At 40.5% G+C, this 24,663-nt stretch overlaps 1 protein-coding gene across 1 annotated transcript in view; it reads right to left on the bottom strand.

Moving 5' to 3' along the window:
• The window catches only part of SH3RF3 (SH3 domain containing ring finger 3), a 244,185-nt gene that overhangs the window by 169,342 nt on the left and 50,180 nt on the right, over nucleotides 1–24,663 (bottom strand). The window lies entirely within an intron of this gene.

The raw sequence follows: 24,663 nt of genomic DNA, 5'->3' as shown, positions 1-24,663 counted from the left end.
GGCTGGTTGGTAGGTTTAGCTCTGATTTTATCTGCTGATAACCAGGAGTCGCCACAGATCCCCAGATTCCTCATAAAAACAAGCAGCAACCATTTGTTCACATCTATCATGCAAAAATCATGTAAGGCTTTTTAAATCTACACCTACCTCTCCATGGCTCTCCCCAGCTTTTTAACCTCCACAGTGAATTATCATGGCAATCTCCACACCCTAAAAAGTGTTAGAGCAATGACTTGTTTGTTTGTTTGGATGGTTTTTGGTTTTTGTTTGGTTTTTTTAAGAGTTCCTACCTGCAGCCAGGTATCAGGAAAAGCAACAGAACTTATTTCTTAGTGAGTGAAATTCCTTCAGGTGTGACAGGTCCAGGTTTGTCTCAGTGCCACCCTTCACTGTCAAACCCAGTACTGCACATAAAGGTCTTTGGCTGCGTAAGAGCCAGCTCTGACAAGTGAGCAGTATGGGGGTGACAAAGCATAGGAGTAGGTATTACGTCCTTGAAGGTTGCATTTATAAAAATCCACTCTAACAGTAAATAAATTTTATTACAAAACATTATTTGTACTGCACACACATTTCTAATATACATGCTTGTGAAAATTTGGGTTGTATATCTCATCAGATATTCAGGGTCAAATCTGTAGGTGGCTCTATTGACTTGAATATATTGACTTCAGTTTCCAAAGATCCTAAATCTGATTTTGATATATTTAATTTTAAATACAGCTGACTGAGAGCAGAGTTACTTTATTAAACTAAAATCTTTTACTTCACAGGGAAGAACTGCTAATTACTTATCTTTTGAGCTGGTGCATTTAGTTTACATGCATCTGACTTGATTCCAATATCAAACTTATTTTAAAAGCATCATTGTATACAGTATGGATTACAGTAGACCAGATTTTTGCTTGTGTACCAGGTTTTTGATTCTATGGGTTTCAAAGGAAGATAAAAAAGTTCTATATGTAAACAATACTTTTTGTTTGCAAAAAAATGCAAAATGCTTTGCAGTAGTTATTTTTTAACATCACCAAGACAGGAATGATAAATCAGAGGATAGGACACCTGGAATTATACATAATACTGATAGTATTATAAGAAACAGAAGCATCCCCATGATATTTGCATGTAAATAATGAATTTACATTATTTATACTAGGAAAATTGCTTATGAACTTTGCTAATGCTTTCACTTTATCTATAAATTACATTCGCAGCCATTGTTATTTCCAGAGGGATTACAGATTGCATGTAAACACAAAGCTAAGAAACAACTTCCTGTGTTAAGTACTCAGAATAGGAAACACATTAGAAAATATTTTTACTAATGTAACATCTGGAACTCCAAAGGAGGCATTGAGTTCCTCTTAGCTACAGAATAAGCAAGAAGCAAGATTAAAGTATGTCAGGGAAAGCAGAAGGCAAATGGACAGAGATGAGGATAATGATATGGTGAGACAAGGTACCCATACAGAATTGCAGTCCCTGGAGCCACAAGTGACCACCTGTCCAGAGAGAGAAGCCAGCAGTAATAATTTGCAGGTCTCACTCCCATTAAGGACTTACCAAGTAAAAACATGTTATCTTTCACTGTTTGTTTCCCCCCAAGTAAAAGAGACTGTATAGATAGACAGAATTGTGTATTTATGGGTAAAGCAGAGAAGTTATTAAGACCAGTACAAGGACAAGGTTAGACTTGGATGATGCAATGTGCTGATAAAGCTGGGAGAGATGTTTCCTACCCGGAATGTTTTAAAGCCCTTGACCACTGCTGCAATACTGACCAGTCAGTTAGGGTTGGGACATGCAGAAATTTACTGAGAAATTAAGTTTCAAGATGCCCTATGTAAAATTAGAAAACAAGCCACCCAAGTTTTCACAGCACTGTTTCCAGAATGCTTCAATGTTCAGATACATTTAATAAAAACAAAGACAGCAAAGATACAGAATCCTGAAATGCTGTGGGAAAAGGCCAGACAGGGAGATGCACTTTCTGTACAAGAGCTGGGTTTCTCAGCAGCAATGGCCAATTTTGTGCCTTTGAGCAGGACTTGGTCAGGACCTTCCATCCCCCTGCTGAAGGCCCTATGGCAGGGAGCAGCCCTCAGCTTCCTCCATCTGCTGGATGGAACAGAGCAGTCTGGGCACAGGGAAGTGCATTACCTCCCGTCCCCAGAGTGGGACAGCTCTGGGGTCTGGGTGATGCTGCAGCCCCCATGCAATAGTGGTGGCTGTTTGGCAGCAGCTGGTGAGCCAAGGACCACAGGCTCCCTGAGCACCTCTCTGCATCCCCCTCTGCTGCAGAGAGCTTGCTTTTTCCCTCATTTAATGAATATTTAAGTAAGCTGTGCGAAGTGGGAGCACCATTGGCAAAGCAAAAAGGGTATTCTGGGATCAGCCGCTCCCCTCCACATTTATAGGAACTGTTCCTGGAAATGGGTTCGAGTTCCCCCAGGCAGTAAAGGGAATTGAGCCTCTCCCGTCTCGGGTTAGTGGTATAATTATCTTCAACTGAGTAAAAAGGCAATGGGTTCACTCTTCCTCTTTGGTTTTCTAATCCAGGCTTTTATCTCATTTGCTTTTATTTCAGAGCTTGAAGATGAAATGTGACACAGAGATAGAGAAAACACTGGAACAAGATGCATGGGGTTTTTTCTTTCTTTTGGGGCAAGAAAGATTTTCTTTGTCTTGATTTAAACCATTTTTTTCACAATTGATTGCCCTTTGTCAGATAACTAAAGAATGAACAAATGTGCTATTAATCACAGTCTGGAATTTTATATCAAGCTCTCTATTTTTTTTCACTACTAAACAAGCAATATACACACAAAAAACTTTTAGTACATTAACAAATAAATGTCACATAAAATAATTACGTTCTATTAAAAGCACAAGATAAAAAATGCTAAATATCTTCTTTTTAATGACTGTGTTTTTAATGGAGAAATCATATAGCAATAAATCTATGTATCCCCTGACCACAGTTACTTCAAGCGGTGTTTAAGGATATTGCAATTCTTTTGGGGAACAAATAAAGAGTTGTAGTTGACCTTAGGTAATTTTGAAAGTCCTTTAAGCCCTAAAACACAAAAGGGAAAAAAGAAAGAGGAATACTTGCATTTTCTTGGGCACCTTTCTCTCTTGCAAATTAGTATTTAGCAAATGTCATTAAAGACAGTTAATATGGCCCTATCTCTCCCAGCAAGACCTGGCAAGCTTCACAAGCAGAAAGTTGAAAACACTGCTTCTAATTTGTCCTTGTATTCCAGTCACGTTGCTGGTCTTGGAGAGTTACTCCGGACTATTAAAATAAAGTAGCAAATAGGAAAGAGGAGAGGAAAAAAAGCCAAGAAGAGAGCAGAGGACAGGGTCAGATGCAGCCTCCATCTGACAGGCAAAAAGGGAGTTAAGTGGCTGTACAGCCCCACAACCACCTGCAAAAGTAAAATCACCCTTCACTCTCCAGGAAATCTTTTCCTGAGAAAAAAGGGACTAAAACAACTGGCAGACAGACAAACTGGCAACTGGCATCTTTTCTATCCACTTGTCCAAGCACTGTAATGGTATGGTGGTTGTTAAATATGCTACAAAAGAGCAGCTCTCTGGTGTATTTGACCCAGATTAACAGTCTCCATCTTCATGGATGGGAAGGTGAAATCATGGCTGTGTCAGGAGAGCAACTGCAGGGTAAAGGGTTCTACAGACAGAGCCTGGGACAGCTGGGAAGGAGGGAGGCACCCTGCATATGGATGGAGTTTGACCATACACATGTTAGTCCAAAATCTCCAGGTCTCACTACCTCTCCCACAACTGATATGTGAATGGAAGTTGTTCATCAAGGTATAATATAGATCTTTCCCCCAGCTCCTTCACTTTGGGGGCTGACAACAGCAGCATGCAAAAACACTGACAGAAAAACACTTTTGCTTGATCAGTAATAGCCATATATTGCCTTATTCTTACCAGGAGTCCAAAATGTGTAAATGCACCAAACTTCCCATCTTGTTAATTAAATTTGTCATAGGAAAATGCATATATATGTTACAGGTCAGGCTGTTGTCACTCTTTCTATAAATGAACTGTTCCCATACAGTTGATGGCTGGAATGACACAGGAGGGACATCATGTACCAGACTATTTGTATTGGGTGGATTTTAACTCCCTTGCCTATCTCAGCATTATTCCCCCTCAAAGCATGGCTGTGATGTCTTCAAAACCACTATACAAAAACATCTGGGAATTTCTTACTTTTTAAAACAGTGGTCATTTCACAGAGTGTTTATGATTTGTGTGGGATACAAATCAGAGAATCATTCATTAAGGGTTGAAAAGACCCCTAAGATCCATACAGTCCAGCCATTAACCTCTCACTGCCAGGTCCAGCAGTACAGCATGTCCCTGGTGCAGCTAGTGCCATCTACATGCTTTCTGAACACTTCCAGGGACAGTGATTCCACCACTTCCCTGGGCAACCTGTTCCGTGTTCCAGCGCCTGATCACCCCTGGCACAACATCTCTGTAAAGGAAGCATTTAATGCATTCTGCAGAGGGCTAAATCTTGGAACAGAAATGCTCACATCAGACAGTAAATCATTGGCAAAAATTCTTGATCTTTCTGTACCAGCAGTTAACCATAAAGGCAAGGTACTGATGCTGAAGCACATTTCCACAGGTTCAAAGATTTTCTGCTAACTCCTTTTGTACATGACCTGTTCAGCATCCTAAACTAAAACTGTTTAGGTGACAAGGAACTCCATCAGGAGACTCAGCAAGACATCTTTAAAGACACTTTTTTGTTGTTATTATACAGCACTAGCATTTAACTCTGTGTTGTCATGGAAATCCTCTCTTCCCTAAGATGTTTAAAGTAAACAACCATCTCTCTGCCTTTCCTCAGTTTTCATGAATGACAGCTTAACTACCACAGCCACCACTTATCCGCAGGTGGTTTTGCCCATTTAGGGGGTGTTTCTCATATTTTTTCACTTAAGTCTGGAATAGAGGTCAAGGCATTCCTCTCTAATCGCTGACCTTTCTTCCCTTCAATTTCTTTTCTCTACCAGCTGTTGGGGAAAAAGCCACAGTGCTATCCATTCATTGATATCCATAGATGAAAAGGTATCAGTTTGAAATACCTCACCTTTTAAGACCATGTGAAAGTTTGTATCTAAAAAACACCCAGGTGCTATTTCATATACTTCTTCTGGTAAAGAGGAGGTGAAGAAAGGAGAGTCAGCTGTGCATAAATGAGTAATATCAGCTTCTTCCTTCATCAAGAATGATATTAAAAATATTGCTGGATTTGCAGAAAACATGAAAAACACTGAACTCACTATGTTACTATGTGGGAGCAACTATCCTCAACACAAAAAAAATATTTTCTATTCAGGGTATCCACTAAGACAGACAGCAATGTAAATGACACTGCAAGTCATCTCTGCCCTAGGGGTTGTCCAAGACAATAATACCTTGAAATTCTGCCTTAACAGATTAAATTGTTTAGAATAGAAGCATTGTTTAAAGGAATCTTTTTGTTTTTTTGCGTTCTTAACCTTTAAAGAGGGAGATATGCTTCAGAGGATTGTATATTGACACAAATCAACCTAGTGTTCTCCTTTTAGAATAAGAGCAACAAATATAGAAACTAGTGGCACCATACCTGTTTTGTAGTGGCAAATAAGAAACTGAACAAGTAAAGTAGGGAGCACTGCACACTCAGATAAACTGTTTCCTGCTTTCCTGTGCTATCTGTGCATTACCACCATACTGAAAACCAAGGGTGTCCCTAAGGTACCACAAAATGCTTCCAGCAAGCATCAGCAGGGAGGATGCTTCTGCAGGGAGAAGGGCTTTTCAACAGGGCACGAAGCCACGTGCACAGCAAAACAAAACTGTAAAGCTCAGCAGGGAAAGATGTGGAGCTGGCAGAAATACTTCTGTACTGCTGAAATGAGTGCTGCTCCCACTCATACCAGGGCTACATTCGCCACATCACAGGTCTCTTCCCTCTGTTTCAGGGCTGCATTAAGAAATGAAAGACACAGCACAAATTTGCACTGAGACTGAGGGGCAGCAGCACTGGCTGTAGGAAAATGCTGGTGCCTTGCTGTTGCTTACCTTCATCAGTTCTGGGACAAGCCATGCTGCCCAAATACATCCTCCCCAGCCCCCTGCCTTAAGCAGAGCATTAAAGGAAACTCACTCATTACAATCACATTGAACCCAAAAAAATTAGCTTTAAGGTAGGTTTGCACTGCCAAGTGACTTCCCCATTTCTCTTCTCACTGAAAACTAAACCACAGGGTTCATGTCCCAGACTGGTGGAGTGTTTTGCTACTGTAAGTTTAACAAAAATGTACAACTATTTAATTGCTTCAAAAGTCAGATTCTTTACTGTCACCTGAATTGGAGCCATCTAAGTCTTCTCCACTAAACATCACTGACTGACACTTTCAGTGTACTTGTATTGTACAGTCCATTTCCAAAACATACCCTGTAAACTTAGGGAGACAAGGGTGGTTGCCATTTCAATGTGTCCACATCTTTCTTTGTAAAGTCTTCTGTTATTCAGATGCTGCGAACACAAGCTTGGAATAGGTCAAATATAAAGCTGCTCTTTTTGTTGTGTTGTACTGTTGACCTAAGTCACAAAGTATATCACTCAATGACCAAAACACTATTTCAGCCTACAGCAACATCCCTGATTTATTTTAGCTCAAGGAGTTACTCCTTCAGCTTGAAATACATGCCATTGGGGTGGATAAAGCACAGAAAATTCAACTGTTTAAATATTTTATATGGTAAAAAATAGAAAAAGAATTATTTGACATGAGTGCGATGCAAGTTGTCTATGACACAGAGGTCTGCCCTCTCCAGCTCCCCTGTGCTAGGGCACAGACTTTGATAAGTAAGGTAAAAGCAAGGGTAATGAAGCACTTTCCTCTACTGCTGAGTCCCATACCTATCCTACCTGTGCCTAATTTTCAGTTGTGCTTGGATCCGTGGATGGAAAGTGCCACACCAATCCACTTTGTTAGCCTTTTAAACAGAAAATATCTTTGGTAATCATAAAACTAGCAAATAACTAGAAATAATAAATGTCTCAATCAATAAAATAAAATAGTCTGGAGAAATATCAAATCCAGAGTAATCATCACCACATAAATTTTGGTCTCATTCAAGGTTTAATACAGCATAAACAAAGTAACAAAATTTAAAATTGTAGGGAATGGAATGGCATCTTCAATTGTTTATGAATGATAACACTAAACAAAACAAGGAAGAACAGAAAAAACAAGTGTGTTGGAAAACAACTGTTGAGTTTGCTATACATCAAATCCAATTTTACTTCTGGGTTCTCAGAACGGAGCGTTTCAATTTTCACACTCTGAAACAAACCATACGAGAGCTTTAAATGATCCAGATGGGAAGCCTTTTGTTAAAGCTTTTAAAATCAGCACTATAGTTCTGTTTCATGGATGAATTTTGGTTGGTGTGTTATTGCAATCAGTAATGCTAAAACAGTCTGTCAAGCTCTCAAGTAGTGAGATGACAGAAGAGAGAACTAAGGGGAACGAACACACACAAACACCCTTTTAAAACCCATAATGTATCATGACTTTTATTTTTTTTTTTTGGAGGACATGAATTGAGAAATAAAGAAAAGGCAGACACTCAGGAATGGCCTGGCTGTTAAATCACAGCTCATCATTCACACACCCTTAAATTTATGGATGAAAGCCTGTGAGAAACAAATAAACCGTATTTCCTATATGTAATAAACTGCAGGCTGGACTCAGGATCCTAAGTGTTTTGTAAAACAAATGAAACATTACTTTCTAAACACAGCAGTCCAAGTTATACAGTCAATGAAAAGATGATAGCATAATTAATTAACCCTAATCAACATGGTTTTAAGGGAAACAGGTCTGTTCAAGCAAACTTGCTGCTGTTTTCTGACAGAACAATGGGCAGAAGCAATCTCCAATCCCAGGACAGACTTCTGTGCAGCACCCAGACACATGCATACCTAGCAACCCTGACTGTTTTTAAAAGCACTTACACAAAATCAATGCAGCTGATGCCAAATCGATTAAAAAGAAGCTGACAATGAGTTCATCCACATGAATGAAACCCCTCTAATCATAAATGGGCTTCATCATCTGAGAGTAGCTTTTTTAATGGGGCCTACAGGGATCTGGTTACAAAACTGCTTCGTGTCTTCATGAATGATCTGAAAGAAAATACCAATCAATTTTCAGTAACAGCTGGAGAAGAGTCAAAATTCAGGGCGAGGGATGGAGGGGTGGATAAACACAACTGTGGATGTGCCAATTATTTAAATCATCTTGCCTGACAAGGAGGGTTCTTCTGAGCTACAATAAGCTCCTGCACTATGAAAAATCCTAGGTGTACTGGCAAGGAATAAAGGATGAGGGTCTGTGGCAGCAGGGAAGTCCCTAGGCAAGCACTGCACCCTGTCCCAACAGCTGCCCATCCATCGGGGAGAACACTGACAGATTAGAGGGGGCTTGGATTCAGGAAAATGATACAAAATTTATTTGAGATTGAGGAAATGAAACAATACCAAAAGACTTTCTTATTTGCCCAAGAGAGGTCAGAGGTGACTTGTTAACAACATTTAGGTTGTTACAGAGGAGAGAGGTTTCCAGTCACAAAGTGTGCTCTAACCTAGGGGGAAAAGACATAGAAATATCTAATGGCAAACCTAGATTCTGACTAAAAGGCTGTATTTAACATATCAAAACCTTTCCCTAGGTAAAAGAATTTCTTGTTTGCTTTGCTGTTATCAACAAAAATGGGGGAGGGGGGGGGCTGCACCAATACAGGGGGTACATACATATCTGTTAGACATGAAAACAACCAACATTAAAATGAAGAATAAACCAAATCCATTTCTATAGACATACAAAATTCTTTGAGGCTTCACTGAGGAGACAATGCTGACTGAACCATCCCACTGAAAGATCCCTTTCCTAAGAGCAAGCAAGCACAATATAGTAAGGCCTTGAAGGGGTACAGCAGAGATAAACAAGGCATGCAGGGGGATGTCCTGCAGTCTTCAGCTGCTGCTCCTGCAAAAGCTCATCAGTTGTAACACAAGACTTGCAGGCAGATTAAGTGCTTATTATCTTTTTGATAGCAACACTTCTGCTGTAATCATGACCGCCTAAGCATATGGGGCAGGCAGGATTGGTAGAGAGATGAACCTTTGGGAAAAAAGCATGCACAGTTTTGGGCACACATAACCCTCTTTTACAGGTGCAAGGTAATCTATGAAGCAGAACAGGATGAAAACCAGAATAATGATGTAAAAGAGATGGATGCTGGGGAATGGTCCTCACTGGCCTTGGTACAGTTTCCCCATGTCCCACACTGGCTCCTGCAACGCCAGCACCAGCTCCCCAGCCCCACAGCCCCCTGAGGCCAGCACCAGGGCTGCAAGGCTGCCTGCAAAGTCAGCACCATGTAGCTGCTTTAATAAGTAACTGCACTTAATTCATTAACTCTCCAAGATTAGCAGAAGATGCACGCCGCAGCCAAGACCAACAGAGCCAAATAAATTCAGAGTTTTCATGCCAAGTCACAGAGCTATACCTAGCCAACAGAATTTGTTTTTAAATGAGGAAAACATTCACTAAGTACTTTTCATTCTTCAGACCTTTGCAAAACCCTCTGTAGGATTTGCTTTAAACAAGGCTTCTCCCAGAGCAAGTGCCAACAGAAAACATGATGAAGACTCTTTATTTTAATGACATTATTTTTAATTTCATAAAAAATTGGATTCTCAGCAAAAAGTCAGTTTCAAATTTATCTGTGAATAAAAGCAGTGAAGAGCTGCCAGACCTAGTGAAAACTGTAGGGTGGATGTGAGTGGAAAGGAGATTCTTCAAGAAAATCCTCTGATACCAACTGCCCTGGTTTGAGGGACCAGCCCTGCCTGCACCAGGCATAGCATGTACCCAGAAATGCCACTCCACTGAGCACTTGCAACCTCTTTACATCTATTAACATTATGGTCACTGCAAGAGGGCTGTGTTATACTGCAATTCCAAACAAATGCAGCCTTGTGTTAATGATTTCATGCTCGCTTAACTTCGCTGCCAGGCACCGGGCAGGTCAAGAGCCCTCTGCGTTCCCATGCATGCACTTTGCATTAACAAACTGCTCCTCAGGAAATAATAACTTAGAGAGCTCTGTGAAACCAGTCTGGCTTTAAGGTATGCATGTACACAGACCCACGAGGAGATACCCCACACACAGCTTGCAGGAGGACTTGCAAAGAGGCATAGAAGCAATGGGAGGTGGTCCCTTCTCCTGGGGGTCCTCCTTCCACTCCAGCCCTGCCCACCAAATTGCTGCACAAGCTCATCCCAGCTCCCTGCCCCACCAGCCACAGCATAAACCCATCCCCAGTTCAGTGGGACCTCAGAGAGCCCTCTGCTGTCCTCCCTCGCCCCAGGGTGATAATTTACCAGGGGCTGGTAATGATCAGTCAACACTGAAGAGTGCTCTGGGGCAGACCCCACACACCAGGGTGCTGGGTCCAGCACATCACCAGGCACAGCACCTGTGCACATTGCATCCCTGGTGCTGAAACAAAACACCCTGCACTTTTGACAGGAATAAAAATAGCAAGCGAGTCTCAAAACCTCAATATTCTAGCTATTCCTTAAGAAACTCCCCCAAAGTGTGTGCTTTGCAACTGGTAAATGTATTATTTACCTAAAGAAATCATATTACTATTACGTATCCAATGTACACTAACATAAGCTTTGTATGAAATTTGTATGAATGTATTCCTCTACCTGAGCTTAGACATAAAGACGCCAATAGTTTCTTCAAATAAAAGGCAGAGGTATGAAGGCTGACAGCAAGCTCATCTTTTAAATATTCAAAAAGTCCCAAGGGAATTATAAAACTCAAGAACTACAGTGCATTATTTAACAAAAAAAAGTAAGGAAAAAGTAGTTTTTCTTATAAAAGGTGACACACAGTAAAGTATAATTCACACAGTATAAGAACATAAAACCATGAATAATAACCTAGTATTAAGTACATACAGAAGTTATTATTAGGGGAAATCACAGATTTTCTTTTTACTATAGATTTGGAAAATTCTGAAAAGTGACAGGACCTTATTAAGAGAAGTTTTTCCCAAGTGCAGCTCCTTTTAAAAAGCCTTGAGAGTAAGATTTTATCGATACTTTCCATGACTCAAAAAACCAGAAATCAGTGAAAATTGGGGAGGAAGGTGATCATGGCAAACCTTGGTGAGCTGGGCTGGTACAGTGCCAGCCTTCTGTGAGTGGTTACAACCTCTGTGTCTTGGCTGTCCCAGCCCTTGGTGCCACATCCTAGTGACAAACCCCCTTCCTGAGGCAGCTCTGTCTAACATGCTGCGACAGAGGAGCACAAAGCCCCAGTGTAAAGCAGTGCTGCTGCTGCAGAGGATGCTCTGGCCTTCTTCAGCACCTGCAGCTGCTCTTTCCTCTCCCATTTGCTCCTGCCAGCATGAATATTTGGATGCTGTGCAGAGAGCTGGGTCAGGGAACTAACCCATATGAAAATTAACCCAGGATGAAGTATAATTAATTTCCCTTTGGTTTTGCTCCCTCATGCAGCTGGGCAAACCCCAGCAGCAGCAGGAGAGGGAAAGGAGAGGGAGAAAAAGCAATACATGGGGTAAAGAGATTGGGACCCCCTGCCTAGAAGAAGTCTAGCAGGACAAGCATAAAACTGTTTAAGCCAGAGGCAAAAAAAGCTTCAGGTGCTATGCCTCTAAATCCTTAGACAGAAATAAATAGGATGGGAAGTTTATATTTTGCATCGCTGCTCCAAACTTAGTGGAAGCAAATTTCTGAGAGGCAGCAGGAGAAGGAAGCTGGTGGTGAGTACGACTAGACCAGCCATCCCTGTGGATCCAAATAAATCCTGCTGGCTCAGAGGACACAGCACCACACCACCACAGCACTTGGGAGAGCCAGTGGCATGTTCAACACTCTGAAGGACCACAGAAGTTCAACTGTTGCTTGATCCCAAATGCTCAGCCCACACCTGCTCCACCTTGCTTGGGTGACGCTGCATTCATTGCAAGACAGCCCATCCTGTAATGAGAACTGTCAAAACCATAATGCTGCCACTGGATGGAAGTATCCCAGTAGGTAAAGCTTTTTTCTTCTCTCTCCTTTGCTTTTCCATCACTTTCCACCACACACTTTTCCCAACCATATCCCTTGTGTGACAACACAATGTTTTAGTTTGTCAGCTTTTTTTGACACTTTGGCAAATCCTGATAAACATGATTTCCCTGCAGAAATTACAGCTCTGCACCCTGTGCCATTTATGGCTGTCATATGACTCTGACAGCAAACTTTACAGCAAACCTTGAAAACCAAATCCTTCCTTTCACTAGCTTTTAGAACTATAATCCTATCTATTTATTTCTTTTCTTGCTCTGAACCATTATTCCTTTCTTCTTAAAACCTCTGCATAAAAACTCTCCAATGTTTGTAACCTATTATCCACAAAGAAAGGGTACATTTCAAAACACCAGTACATTTGGGATAGAATTAGAGAGAAGTGCATTTTCATAGCCAACTTCCATATGGCAGAGAATTTAGCTCCCTGACTTTGTCTGCCATTGAGATCTGCAAGCTGCTGTCAGGTGTGTAGACTGATGAGGATTACAGTATTGGAGGCTCATTATAAACATGCTAATTAGTACCATGAAGGTGGCAAATACAGCACTTCTGACAATGTGAGTACTAGGTCACAAAAGACAAAAAGCTGCTACTTTAGAGTCCATAATAGCATTGCTTATGATGGCCAAACCAGTGAAGTAGAAAAATGATTAAATTTTTTCACTGGATCACTGAACACTTGCCAGAAAGATGGCACTAAAATCCAGGCAGTTAAGTTCTCTAATTCACAGCCAAGAAGTTTGACCCTAGTTCATACACCAATAAAATACCAGCATTATATCAAATAGGTTATTTCATATTCAAGAAGCCCTTTCATTAACAGAAGTGTTTTCCCAAAACTTACTAACTGCTTTTCCTTCTTTCCACAATAATTTAGAATTACTCTAATGAGAGAAAGTTGTCATTCAAACCAGAAAACTCTACATCTTAAGAATTGGCCAAAAACCACTGAGTACCTACATTAATCCAGAAATATTTTCTAAAACCTCTAGCATGTGAAGAAGCCTTTTGTATATTTGTTTCTCCTACAGAAATGGCAAAAAGGGAGAAATGAAAGATCTGGACTATAGAGAGTAAAATTTTGTATGAGGTACTAAATAATCTCTCAGTTGGCAGACTCTAAAATTGCACAAAAATCAGTCTTCATCTTTTTAAGCTGCAGAGTTTACATAAAGTTGAAAAATGCTTCACATCAACATCAAAACATGAAATAAGATTATGTCTTCTGTTTGATAATGGACCTACAAAGCACAAAAATCACTCTTCTTTAATCTTTCAGTCTACAATGCAATACAGAAAAATAATGGTAAGATTGTATGCAGAGGCTGCTATGCAAATACGGAGCCAAAATCTCATCTGAACCCAAGGTGAAATTCACAGAATTGAGACTATTTTCTACTTTCAGCTACAACTAGGTCTAACTTCCTACTGACAACTGTGTAGAATTTGACCTATATTTTCTAAAAGAAAATTCTTCTTTTAATAAAACATGTATTTTTAGATTTCATTCACTCTCTTTGAGCAGCCTAATAGTTTTAAAATAAAAATACTATAAAGAACCCCCCCATACCCATATCAATGAACAGCCCTCAGGGAATGCCAGAGCATTAACCTGCCCGATAACTGCATTAACCTTTCCCCAAAGGACATTTTCTCTGAAACTGTGAAAATCTGCCAGTGAGTGTCTTCCACCATGTCACCCCATGCCCTTCTGTTCTGAGAGGGCAGTAATTACTGTAAAACAACAGTTTAAGGCAGAGACAACTGCACTGATGATTTAATCAGGGAATTTCCTCATAGGCTCTCCCAGTAGGAAGGACTTATAAACAGTGCTATCCAGAGTCTTTTCAAAGTCAGGAATAACAAATATTAATTATCTTCCATGGACTACCTTCACGGCTGTGTCTGTAAACTGACATACAGGAACCGTGAGGATTAATTACGAGTAATGAAGCTCAATTCTGCACCGCACAGTTAAACACAACTCCCTGCAAATGAGTTTGACCTTTCCAGCACCACATGCTCTGGAATTCCTTGCTAAGAAGGGGATTACCTGCAGCCAGCATCTTCACATGGGAACCAATATCACATTTGAGACAGGCTAGGAATGTGGCTCTACATTCAGGATTTAAAAAAGACAAAATAGATATTTAACAGGAGGCCATCTTTTAGTGGATGACACCATCTGAGCCACTGACAACTTACCAGGCTTCCTGTGGAAAATTCTTGATAACACATGTGCAGACTTGGACAAACCTGTGAAAGGTGTTTCTGCACTAACACACAGCTCACTATAGAAAGCTTGAAGCTACCCCTACATCAGAATGTAACAAGACTGAACTAAAGAGTGGATATATCACTGGAAAACTATCCAGTCCTAGTGGCACACTGAGAAACATTCCCATATACTCCAGTGATGCCAATACACAAGTAACAGGATGAAATTTTATCATGTGTTCCATGGTGATATTTTGGAAAAGAAGCAAGGTCATAGGATATTACAGCAAGATTTTGCAAAATGAACATGAAAAATTGTATCTAATGTAATTATTAGTTTGGAGACACATGACTTTTGTAAGCCAGTCATGTCAAAACACACCTTCTGCATTTTTTCTTGAATTTAAGCTGCTGCAGTCTGGAGTTTATGGACACACAGAATAAGAATATAAAAGAAAGCATTCATCAAAAGATCTCATTGGCCTCAAATATACTATTTTGTGTCACCATTGAGCAAAGAAATGCATTATGAAAGTGGTAACAAACTACAAAAAAATAATGCTTTAAAGTTTTCCACAGACATGTTGATTCAAAAAATCATGTCTTAGAAGTCACATTTGACATCAGAATTTAATGACTCTGATAAACATAATCCTCACTAGCAGAGAAAGTCACTTCCTTGCCCTGGAGAATGCGGACTGCCTCCTCCTTTAATGTGCTCACTTGTAAGGCTGGGAACTGCAGGTTGTGACGAGTATTCGCAGGTCAGTTTGCATTTTCGTAGACTTTAGTTGCTGCCTTAAGTCATCGCTCCCAGCAGAGAAGAAACAGTTTTAAATGCCACAAAATTGACAATCTCCACTCTAGCAGAGGAAAGCCACTAAATCTGACATCACTTCTCATCACCTACGCTTTATAGGTCAGACGTGTCCAACTGCAAGTTAAGATTAAAAGTGGCTTGCTACTAATCTTAGCCCAGACATTAGTGCCGCTCCAATACACTGTCTGTGCAGCAGGGTGCGAGATGAAATAATCAGCTATCTGCCTGCCCTCTGACCTTGGCTTGGAAGTGTGTGGGGGTGGGAGCAGCATTAAAAACATATTTAATGATCTCTGCCCGTTCAAGTCAAGTTTAGTAATAATTGTAACAAAAAATTCAAGTAGTCTGACTTTCAGATCCTTCAGAAGATGCTGACAACTCTGACTTATGTCATTCTCAGTCAAATAAATGCCATTTATACAATACTTGTCGAAACTGGCATGTCTCCCGCTTTGTCTTGCAGCTGCTAGCATGAGTTGGGATTCAATGCTCACAGCAGCTTTAAAAAATTTTAATGAATAATTACACCAGCCAGTTTTCCATATCACTTTAACTTCATCAGTATTATTACCTTTGGAGATATTCATGTAGACATCCCACTGGAGCATTTCAAGAAAGGCCAAGGATAACATATTTGGATCTATAAATTTAACATGGAACTGTTTCCGGTGATTTCCCTAAGGATCTGTTCCCTGGGTGCATTTTTTTTTAAACAAAACCAGAGATCCATCACAAATAAAGAAGCAAGATGAAATTGTCTTCTTCCTTCTGTGCATCTAAATGAATGCAGATGTCTGCAAATTATTAAGATTTCTTGGAAAAATCCGTGACCATAACAAAAACCTTTTGCATCCCTTGATGAGCAAAAAAGCCATCACTGAGTTGTGAATCAAATTTATAGAGCAGAAATACTTGTCAACTTCATCTAGGTCAAAAGGTGTGAGGTATAACAAAAGCTCAAAGATAATGATTTGCATCATATAGAACCCCTCAGTATCATTCTTTTTTAATTACCTTCATCACTACAGAGACAATGGGCTTTTTGTTTCATTCTTTCAGCTTCTTGGACTGAGTCCTGATACCCTATTAACCACAGTACTGCAAATAACAGTGAAGGGATAACTAGCCTTATTAATAATTAGCTCAATTCACCATTTCTCTGCTCTAAGCACCAAATCTGAGCTATCCTGCCAAACCACCTGCTGATAACAAACATGGGAAGACTGTGTTAGTGGTAAAAATAAAAGGTCTGACATTTTACCACCATCCCAAACAACCACAGCAGAGCTCCTGGGTGCTGCTGAAAGGGGAAATGCTGCTGGGAGTCAGCTGAAGGTCGGCTGCTGCTGCTGCTGCTGCTCTTCTTAGAATGCAGAGCTAGCTTAAGCACAGATGCAATACAAAAAACCTGCACAGATGGTTTTTGCCAGTGACTCTTCATGAAGTTACATTTATATTCACTTAAGCTTGGTGTAAAACAGGAACATTATCGTTAAAATTAATGAATTCATGCTTTGGTTTCCTGTAATACTTATTTTGCTGTTAACTGACTTAGCTACTTGTGCACTGTCTATTAGACAGCAGAAGGCAAATTTTCACCATCCAGAGTATTCTCAGCTACCTAAAATTCTTCACTAAACAGGAATGTTTATTACCATGAAGGAGTTGTGGTTAAAATAAAACAAACACAGATTTCCTAGGAGAAAGATGGCCAAAGTTTGAAGCACAAGTACAGAAATAATCCTAATAAGGTTATGCTTGGTTCAAACCAGTGAGACTAGCCTACACATGGACAAAACAGCCTAATCCCATGCTTGATCCCAATGCGGGCTTGGCAATATAAATAATTTAGATATTCAGCTTTAGGTAACCCAGAGCTCAGCTCAGCATGGAAACTGTGACTAGCTCCTGCCTTAAGTCATTCAGCTAAAGAAAAAAGTTCATTTTCTACAGAGAAGCACACTGAAGGTATCCACATGCCATTTGTTTTCCATTTCCATGAACTGCCAGGTGACAAAGAAACCAGTGTGGTCTTAATGGGATTTTTCCTGGTCCCGAGGCCTGGCTGGCTGGGAACACCACCTTGCACCCATCAGCACCCCCATAAACTGTTGGGGACTCCTCAGCCCAGAATGCCTCACGAACCTCTTTCCCCTCCTCTGTTAAATCACAAGGACAGTTCACCAGAAGGGCCAGGGCAGCATTCATCACACCAGCCACAATGCACAGCCCTGCAGCTGCCCCTCGCCCTAATGTCAGCCCCCTGCCTTACATTTGGACTATAACCACACCTGAACATGTAACCTTTACGTAGCTAGGTTATCTAGGGATTTTTCCTTCAATATTTCTTGAATATTTTATTCTGCGAGCACCATTCACAGTAATTGAATAATCCAATAATTCTCAGCAGTGACATACAGCTTAGTTTCTTTCTAATTTGAGCATGATGATGCCTCATAAAAGAACTGGGGCAAGCCAAAAAATAAAGGCATTTCAGGCAGCAATGAAATCTAAAATGTTCGCCTGCATCTATTTATTAATGTCACTGCAGAGCAAAAAAGCAATAGAGCATCAAAATGAAAGTGCATCTGTGGCTCGCCTATCGCCACTCACACGCACACAGCGTTAATTAAAGGCTGTAGTACAGGTTTCCTTTCTTCAGCCTCTCTGCATTATTTCATGTATAACCCAGACCTAGATGCTCTGATAAAAGCTCAGTAGAAAAATGTCCGAGAGAGCCTGCCAAGAACCACACAGACTTGGCCTGTGGACAAAACGCAAATACACAACTGCGGAAAGGAAAACAAAAATGAGGACAGAAAGCCAACCACTCTTTAATTTTGTGATATGGAAAATAGAAGCATGTTTTTCAGCAGCTGATTGCTTACATGGAAAGTTTAAAACTTCCAGCACAACCAATTGTTGTTCAGAATCAGAACCATGTTGGAGATCACTGGGCTCCTGACTGTGAACATCACTTGAGCAGAGAAAGGGGTTACAAGGACCTCTGAAACAGCTCCCCTCACCAAGAGTAACTACTAACCTTTGGGGAGAAAAACATTTCCTAGGAGTAAAGCCTCCAAGAGATTGTCACAGACTTGTGCTACTCCTGTTTGAGTTTCTATTGTGAAAGAGCAGGAAGGTATTTTGACACTGAGCCAGGTTTTTGAGAAGAATGCATACAAAGTACCTCTCTGCACCGCAAAATACCATATCTCTAGGGCTAGCTGTTTGTTAACAACTTTTTTTCTGATAACACCCAGATCAGACAGCTTCAGTCTAACACAATGTCCCTCCTCTAGTTTGCACAGTCCTGAAGAGTTTTCATGGTGTGTTACAGCACTCCACTGTTCAGCACAGTGTTTTTCAGGAACTCATGTACATTTACTTAAAGCTAGATTTATTAGAAGAAAATTTCATGTTGATCAGCTGACAGTACTATACATGCAAAGCAACACAATGTCTCAATTTTGACATTAGTATGATTTGAGAAATGCTATTTCAACTGAGAAGGAAAAGTCAGAAGACAGGCAGAAGGAATGAGATCGCGAGCCCTTCCCTTAACAACAACAAACTGCCAGAGTGGAATGAGACTGATGGATCTGGGTACTACATTTGTAATACATTTCTGTACATTGGTGTTTCCAGGTAGAGAGGTTACCCAGCCTTCTCCTGAAAGGGAGGATGTTTTGGTGGAAAAAGAACCAAAACAGCTAAACAGAGCTTTACTGTCTTCTTCTTTTCTGTCTGAACCTTCCCTGCCCAAACAAACAGACAAACCAAACCGAACTAAAACAAGAAAAAACCCCAACCAACCAAAACAAAAAAAAAATTTCCATGCTATTAAAGTCCTTGATTTGAATAAAAAATTATTCAATTTAGTTTATTTTTTATATTTTTAGCTTTTTGCATAATTTAGTTTATATCAACATAAACAGTTTTGAAAACACTGAAGCAATTCTGTAGCTCTATTTTACCTTGAGCTGCAGCTTTTGGTAAATAATGAACTAAACCAATTTACTTTAGCCTGATGTCTACATTTCTGGATGGTCATTGCAAACTAGACCCATTTGAAAATCCCCCAGAGTAAAAAGGTTAGCTGCCCTCTTTCCTGGCATTTATCTCTCCTGTCTCCTCCAAAGGCACTTTTTCACCAGCCCTCTTCTCTCTGGTATGTTGTTGCTGGGTCTTCCCAGAGAACACAGCAGCTTGAGGAGCTCCAATTCCATCTGCTCACAGATGTAATTCAGCTTCTTCTGTTTCCTAATTGAAGGTACAAAATCCATCACAAAACAGGAGCAAAAAATAATTACACCATACCTTACTGCATATAGGGTTCACACGCTTCATATTATGATGACCCAAGAGGCATTTATCCTATCATTGAAGTTCATTAAAATACACCAACTAAAGAGGCAATGAACAGCAGAAAACCTTGACAATTTCAAAATAAATTACAGTAATTAAGTAACTTTCCTGTACCTTATTATGATAACACCTGACACTGCCTATCAAAAGCCAGAAACTTCACACAAGGAGCCACAAGAAAATGTGACCTTTTATTGTTCACTGCTAAAAAAAACCCCCAAAACAAACAAAAAGACCGTCCAAAAAACAAAAAAACACCCAAAACACCAACCAAACAAAAACAAAGAAAAAACCACAACAAAACCGACGCAAACCAAAGCAAAGTAAACCAAACAATAACAGAAACCCCACCAAAAAACAAAGAACCAAAACAAAAAAAAAAAAAAACAAAACCCAAACCAAACAAAAAACCACAACAACAACAAAAAAAATCCACTCAACAAAAAAAAAACCCACAGAAAAGTAGTTCTGTCATATGAAGACAGCCAAGACGAATTACACAGCTGTTTAGATAATTAGTAGGTACTTTACTAGTATATCATCTTCTACTTCTGAAGTAGAATTACAAAGGTGGTGGGTCACCTTTGCTTAGTCGCCAAAGCCCTTGGAAAAAAAGGGTCAAATAAGAGGACAGAAACAACTTTGAAAATCACTGACAGTCCAAAAGCTCACTGGCCCATGGTGAATACAATAACAAGCACTAAGGCATTGTCCAGAAAATCACTTATCTGGAGTCAAAAGTTCAGATAAATGACAAGCAAAGCACAAGCTTTCTTCACAACTGTTCAACACACAGGGCTGGAGTACCGAGCATCTCGACTTCACCAAAGGTCTGAAGCAGAAGCTCAGAATTAATGGCGCTATTTAATGGCAAACAAGTACAGGAACTCTGCCAGTGCCATTCCTGTTAAGAAGACATACTGCCCAAAAGACAAGGTCCACTTTGCCCTTTTTCTTGTAATCAACAGGATTTAAAAATACAGAGAACATCTTACAGCCAGAACAGATTACAAGTTTCTCTACTGATGCTTGATGTAAAGGTTGTGCCTGTCATGCACAACATGTCACATGTCCCCCACCATGTGACAAACACAGATCTGCTGACATGTACCCTCCAGAGGCCCAGGAGAGAGGGGGGATTTTGCAACTTTTAAATGCAAAATCACTAGGCTAATTCTTCCGCCTCTCAGTCTTTTTTTTTTTCTTTCATATTATTTCCCTTCCATGAATTACCCCTGTTTCCTAAGCCTCATCCCACTTTTCCATATTACAAGCAAAATTAGGACTCTGCTTTTTTTGTACACTTTTATACCATTGGTATATTTGTGATCACCGTATTTAGTGCCTTGTTTCAGAGTAAGAATGTGTGATCTGCTTTCAGATTGCTTCTATGTCTTATGCCAAAATGTCCCAAACATCAAACTTTGCTGGAATCCCAGTCTCTTCTCTTACAGCCTGTATGCTGCCATTTTTATTCACCACTCTTGCTGTTTTAGTAAATTTTCTAGGCATGTAATAATGGTCATGCATCTCTGATGCAAATATCTTTTCATGCAAGATTTCAGGAAATATGATGTCAAATGTCCAGGCACTTAAGCAGCTGAATATCTGTTATTTGTAAAGGGCCATTCAGTGATAAAGTGAAAAAGAACCTCCAGCAATATAAATATATATGCAAAATATAAATATATATGCAGTCATCTTTGCTGCAACAGCTGCTGAGGAAACACTGGATTTCCTTGACTTAAAAGAATTGAAATTATTCAATCAGGTGGAAAACAATTTCTGAAAAAGCTCTGTATTTTGCTCTGTTTCACTGCGTTAACCCTAACAAGGTGATCAGAACCAGGAAACTTTTTTCCTTTTTAATTTCTTTGACTGTTGTAAATAAAAACCCAACCCATTCCTCCTGGCCACAGATTCATTTCATTCACTGCCATTCTCCATTCCTATCCAAACAGCATCAGGTTGATGGCATGCCTTGAGAAAACACCTTCAGCAGCATGCTGCCATCAGTCTCATGAGCCTTGCCAGGCTCAGAGAAACCTGGGGAGCTGCTGAGGCCAAGCACCCCACCCTGCTGCTCACAAACCCCCCTGAGGCTCTGAAAGCACCTCTGCCCTCTGTGAGAACAAAAATCAGCACAGCCAAAGTACTGTAAATACAGTGCTCCAGGTGATTTACCAAAATGCAGTCTACAGGCAGCTAGCTGCTTGTAAACTGTGAGTTCCCCTTTTCACTTCCAGGTATTAGAATGAAAAAAAAAAAAAAAATTAAAAACCACAACAAACAAACAGCCCAACCAAAACAACAACAACAAAACACAAAACCCCAAACAAACCAAAACCCAACACTTTTTTTTCCAGGACTCCTTTCCCATGTTAGAGGGACATTTCTCAGGGCTGCCCCATTGTAAATGCATGACGAGCCTCGTGGAGGGAAGAACAATGCATCTGACTCCATGCTGCCAGCAGGCTAATTTATTACTTTATTATACTATATTATATTAAAGAATACTATACTATGACATACTAAAGAATACAGAAAAGATACTTACTGAATGCTAAAAAGATAATAATGAAAACTCGTGACTCTTTCCAGAGTCCCAACACAGCTTGGCACTGATTGGCCAATGAGTCAACTCACAGCAGAATCCAATCAAGCAATCACCTGTGGGTAAACCATCTCCAAACACATTCCACATGAGCACAACACAGGAGAAGCAAATGAGATACGAATTGTTTTCCTTTTCTCTGAGGCCTCTCTCACTGCCTTTCAGCTTCCCAGGATGAAACCCTGGGCGAAGGAATCATGTTCAGAGAATGTGAATGCCACACTGCCCCAACTATTAACATGAAATCTGAAATGAAATTAAATCAACATGGCACTCACAGTGATGTCCTGTGATCCCACATGGAGTCCCATGAAAGCATTCCACAGCGTGCTCCTTCCCTGGCCAGTCCTGAGCCAGCGACAGCTCACCCAGGTTTGTAAACAGCAAATCTCAAAGCCTTGCCAGGAAAAACAGTAGTCTAGTGCAGCTGAGGTTCACCTTGCAAGGACTTCTGCCAGAGATATTCTGAAGGAGGGAAAATAATCTTGCAGTATTTCATCCTACTACATTTTATCCCTGGGCTGGTCTGATTACCCTCCCACTCCAGAACCAGCTTAGAGCAGTGTCTTTGCCTCTTTCCATCCCCAGACCATCCTCATTGCTCATTCAAGGCTCAAGGCTTGTGAGTGCTTCAGAGAAGCACTTAAGCACAGTACAGCTTTCTCCTGCCTAGAATGACCATGGTGCAGATTCTGCATTTTGTTTGTTTTCTGATACCACAAAAGGAAAAATCACTCTTGAACTGTTTATAAGTCTGCAGGGACACAGGGATCTCCCTGCTGTGTGGCCACAGCTCAATATTCCTGTTATTGTTTATTAGTGGTGTAATCTCTTGCACAGACAGATGATAAAGTAACACCAACAACTCAAAGACACATGATGAAAACATGTTAAATTAAGCAAACAATGGATTCCAGGTGGAGAAACATTCAATACACAGTAAGTTACCCATCAGCTTTTTTATCCTAGAATGGTCTGGGTTGGAAGGCATCTTGAAGATCACCTAGTTCCATACCACCTTTTACACCTATTGGCATGCTCTGACTCATGATTTTGTACTTCACTGACCACACAAAGAAAACTGAGGAAATGTTTCAGAAAATATTTTTACAGTGTCATTTATTATCCTTCTTAACACTCTGTTTCAAGCTGTATATACATGGATAAACCTGCTTCCTCTAACTTGACTTAAAAATGCAATCTAAGCATCACACAATTCAAAATAATTGTTTGGTTCCATTAATTCCTGCATGGTGAGTCAGAGTTTACTGAGCTTCCAAGCAATGACAGGACACCGTGGAATGAGAAAAGGGCTGAGAAGAATAAGGACAGGCTGGGGCTTGGAAAGCCTTCCACACAAGAAGACACAGAACAGACTCAGCCTGGGCAGCATGAGTATTCACAGTTTCTTACTGCGCAAAAATTGTTCAGTGAAAAATTATCAGTCAGCAGGCCTGAAATGAATCAAAATATTATCTTTCTACTGAAAGCATAATTATAACTGAATCTGAATGCTACAGGATGTGGTAATAGCCAAAATTGTATGTGAAAAGTTAAAAAAAAAAAAAAAGAATAAATAAGAGGTTTCTCAGAGCATTTCAGAGAGAAATCCATCACTGACCTCCAAACTACACACGACACCCAGCTTGGGAAACTCCCAAGCTGCTGGCTGCCAGCAGCAGGCAGAATATACCACTGAGAAAAATTGCTTTAAAAACATCCTCCATTTTAGCATTTTAGACTCATTCCCTCAGCACCACACACAGGTCACCGCTAGAAACTCGCTACTCAGTGAAATGTATTTCTGTAGGAAAACCCCTCCTTATTTTGCATGGCACTCAAAAACTGAACTGCTCTCAAGGCAATGGTGCCAGAAGAAAAGCGGCAGCAGTGCCTGGTGTACACATGTATAACACATTTGCATTTTAAAAGCAGTATGTTTGCCACAGCTGAAATATTCTTACTTCCCTCAAGTAATTCAGCATTGCCTTTGAGAAAAAGTGGCAGGCAAAGAAGTGGAAGAAAAAAAATCCCAACAGATTTAACATATGGGTATCTTGGTGAGGTCTAGGTGGCAGAGGCCACCCTCCCTACCCTTTCCTGAAAATGCAAAATCAGTCCTGTTCAGGCTATTGGTCAGAATTTGTACTCCCCCAGCTCCTGCACCAAGCACCTCACCAACTGCGTGAAGGACGTGGCCTTTGGGCACTGAGAGAGATCCACTGCCACCCCACTCTTCTCCCAGGAGCACCAGCTGCTCCTTCCCTCCATCCCCCCATGGACCAGCCAGTTCAGGTACCCTCCAGGAAGGATAACATTTCCACTGAGGAAAACACCTCCAGCTTTCTTATCTGCACAAGACAACGTGGGGAGAAGAGTTACACCTGCTTCCCTCCACACTGGGAAAAACCATGCCCAGATCA

Source organism: Ammospiza caudacuta, chromosome 2, assembly GCF_027887145.1.
Source record: "Ammospiza caudacuta isolate bAmmCau1 chromosome 2, bAmmCau1.pri, whole genome shotgun sequence".
Classification (NCBI taxonomy): domain Eukaryota; kingdom Metazoa; phylum Chordata; class Aves; order Passeriformes; family Passerellidae; genus Ammospiza; species Ammospiza caudacuta.
Note: the sequence above shows the minus strand (reverse complement) of the source record. Positions and strands in the feature narration are given on the sequence as shown.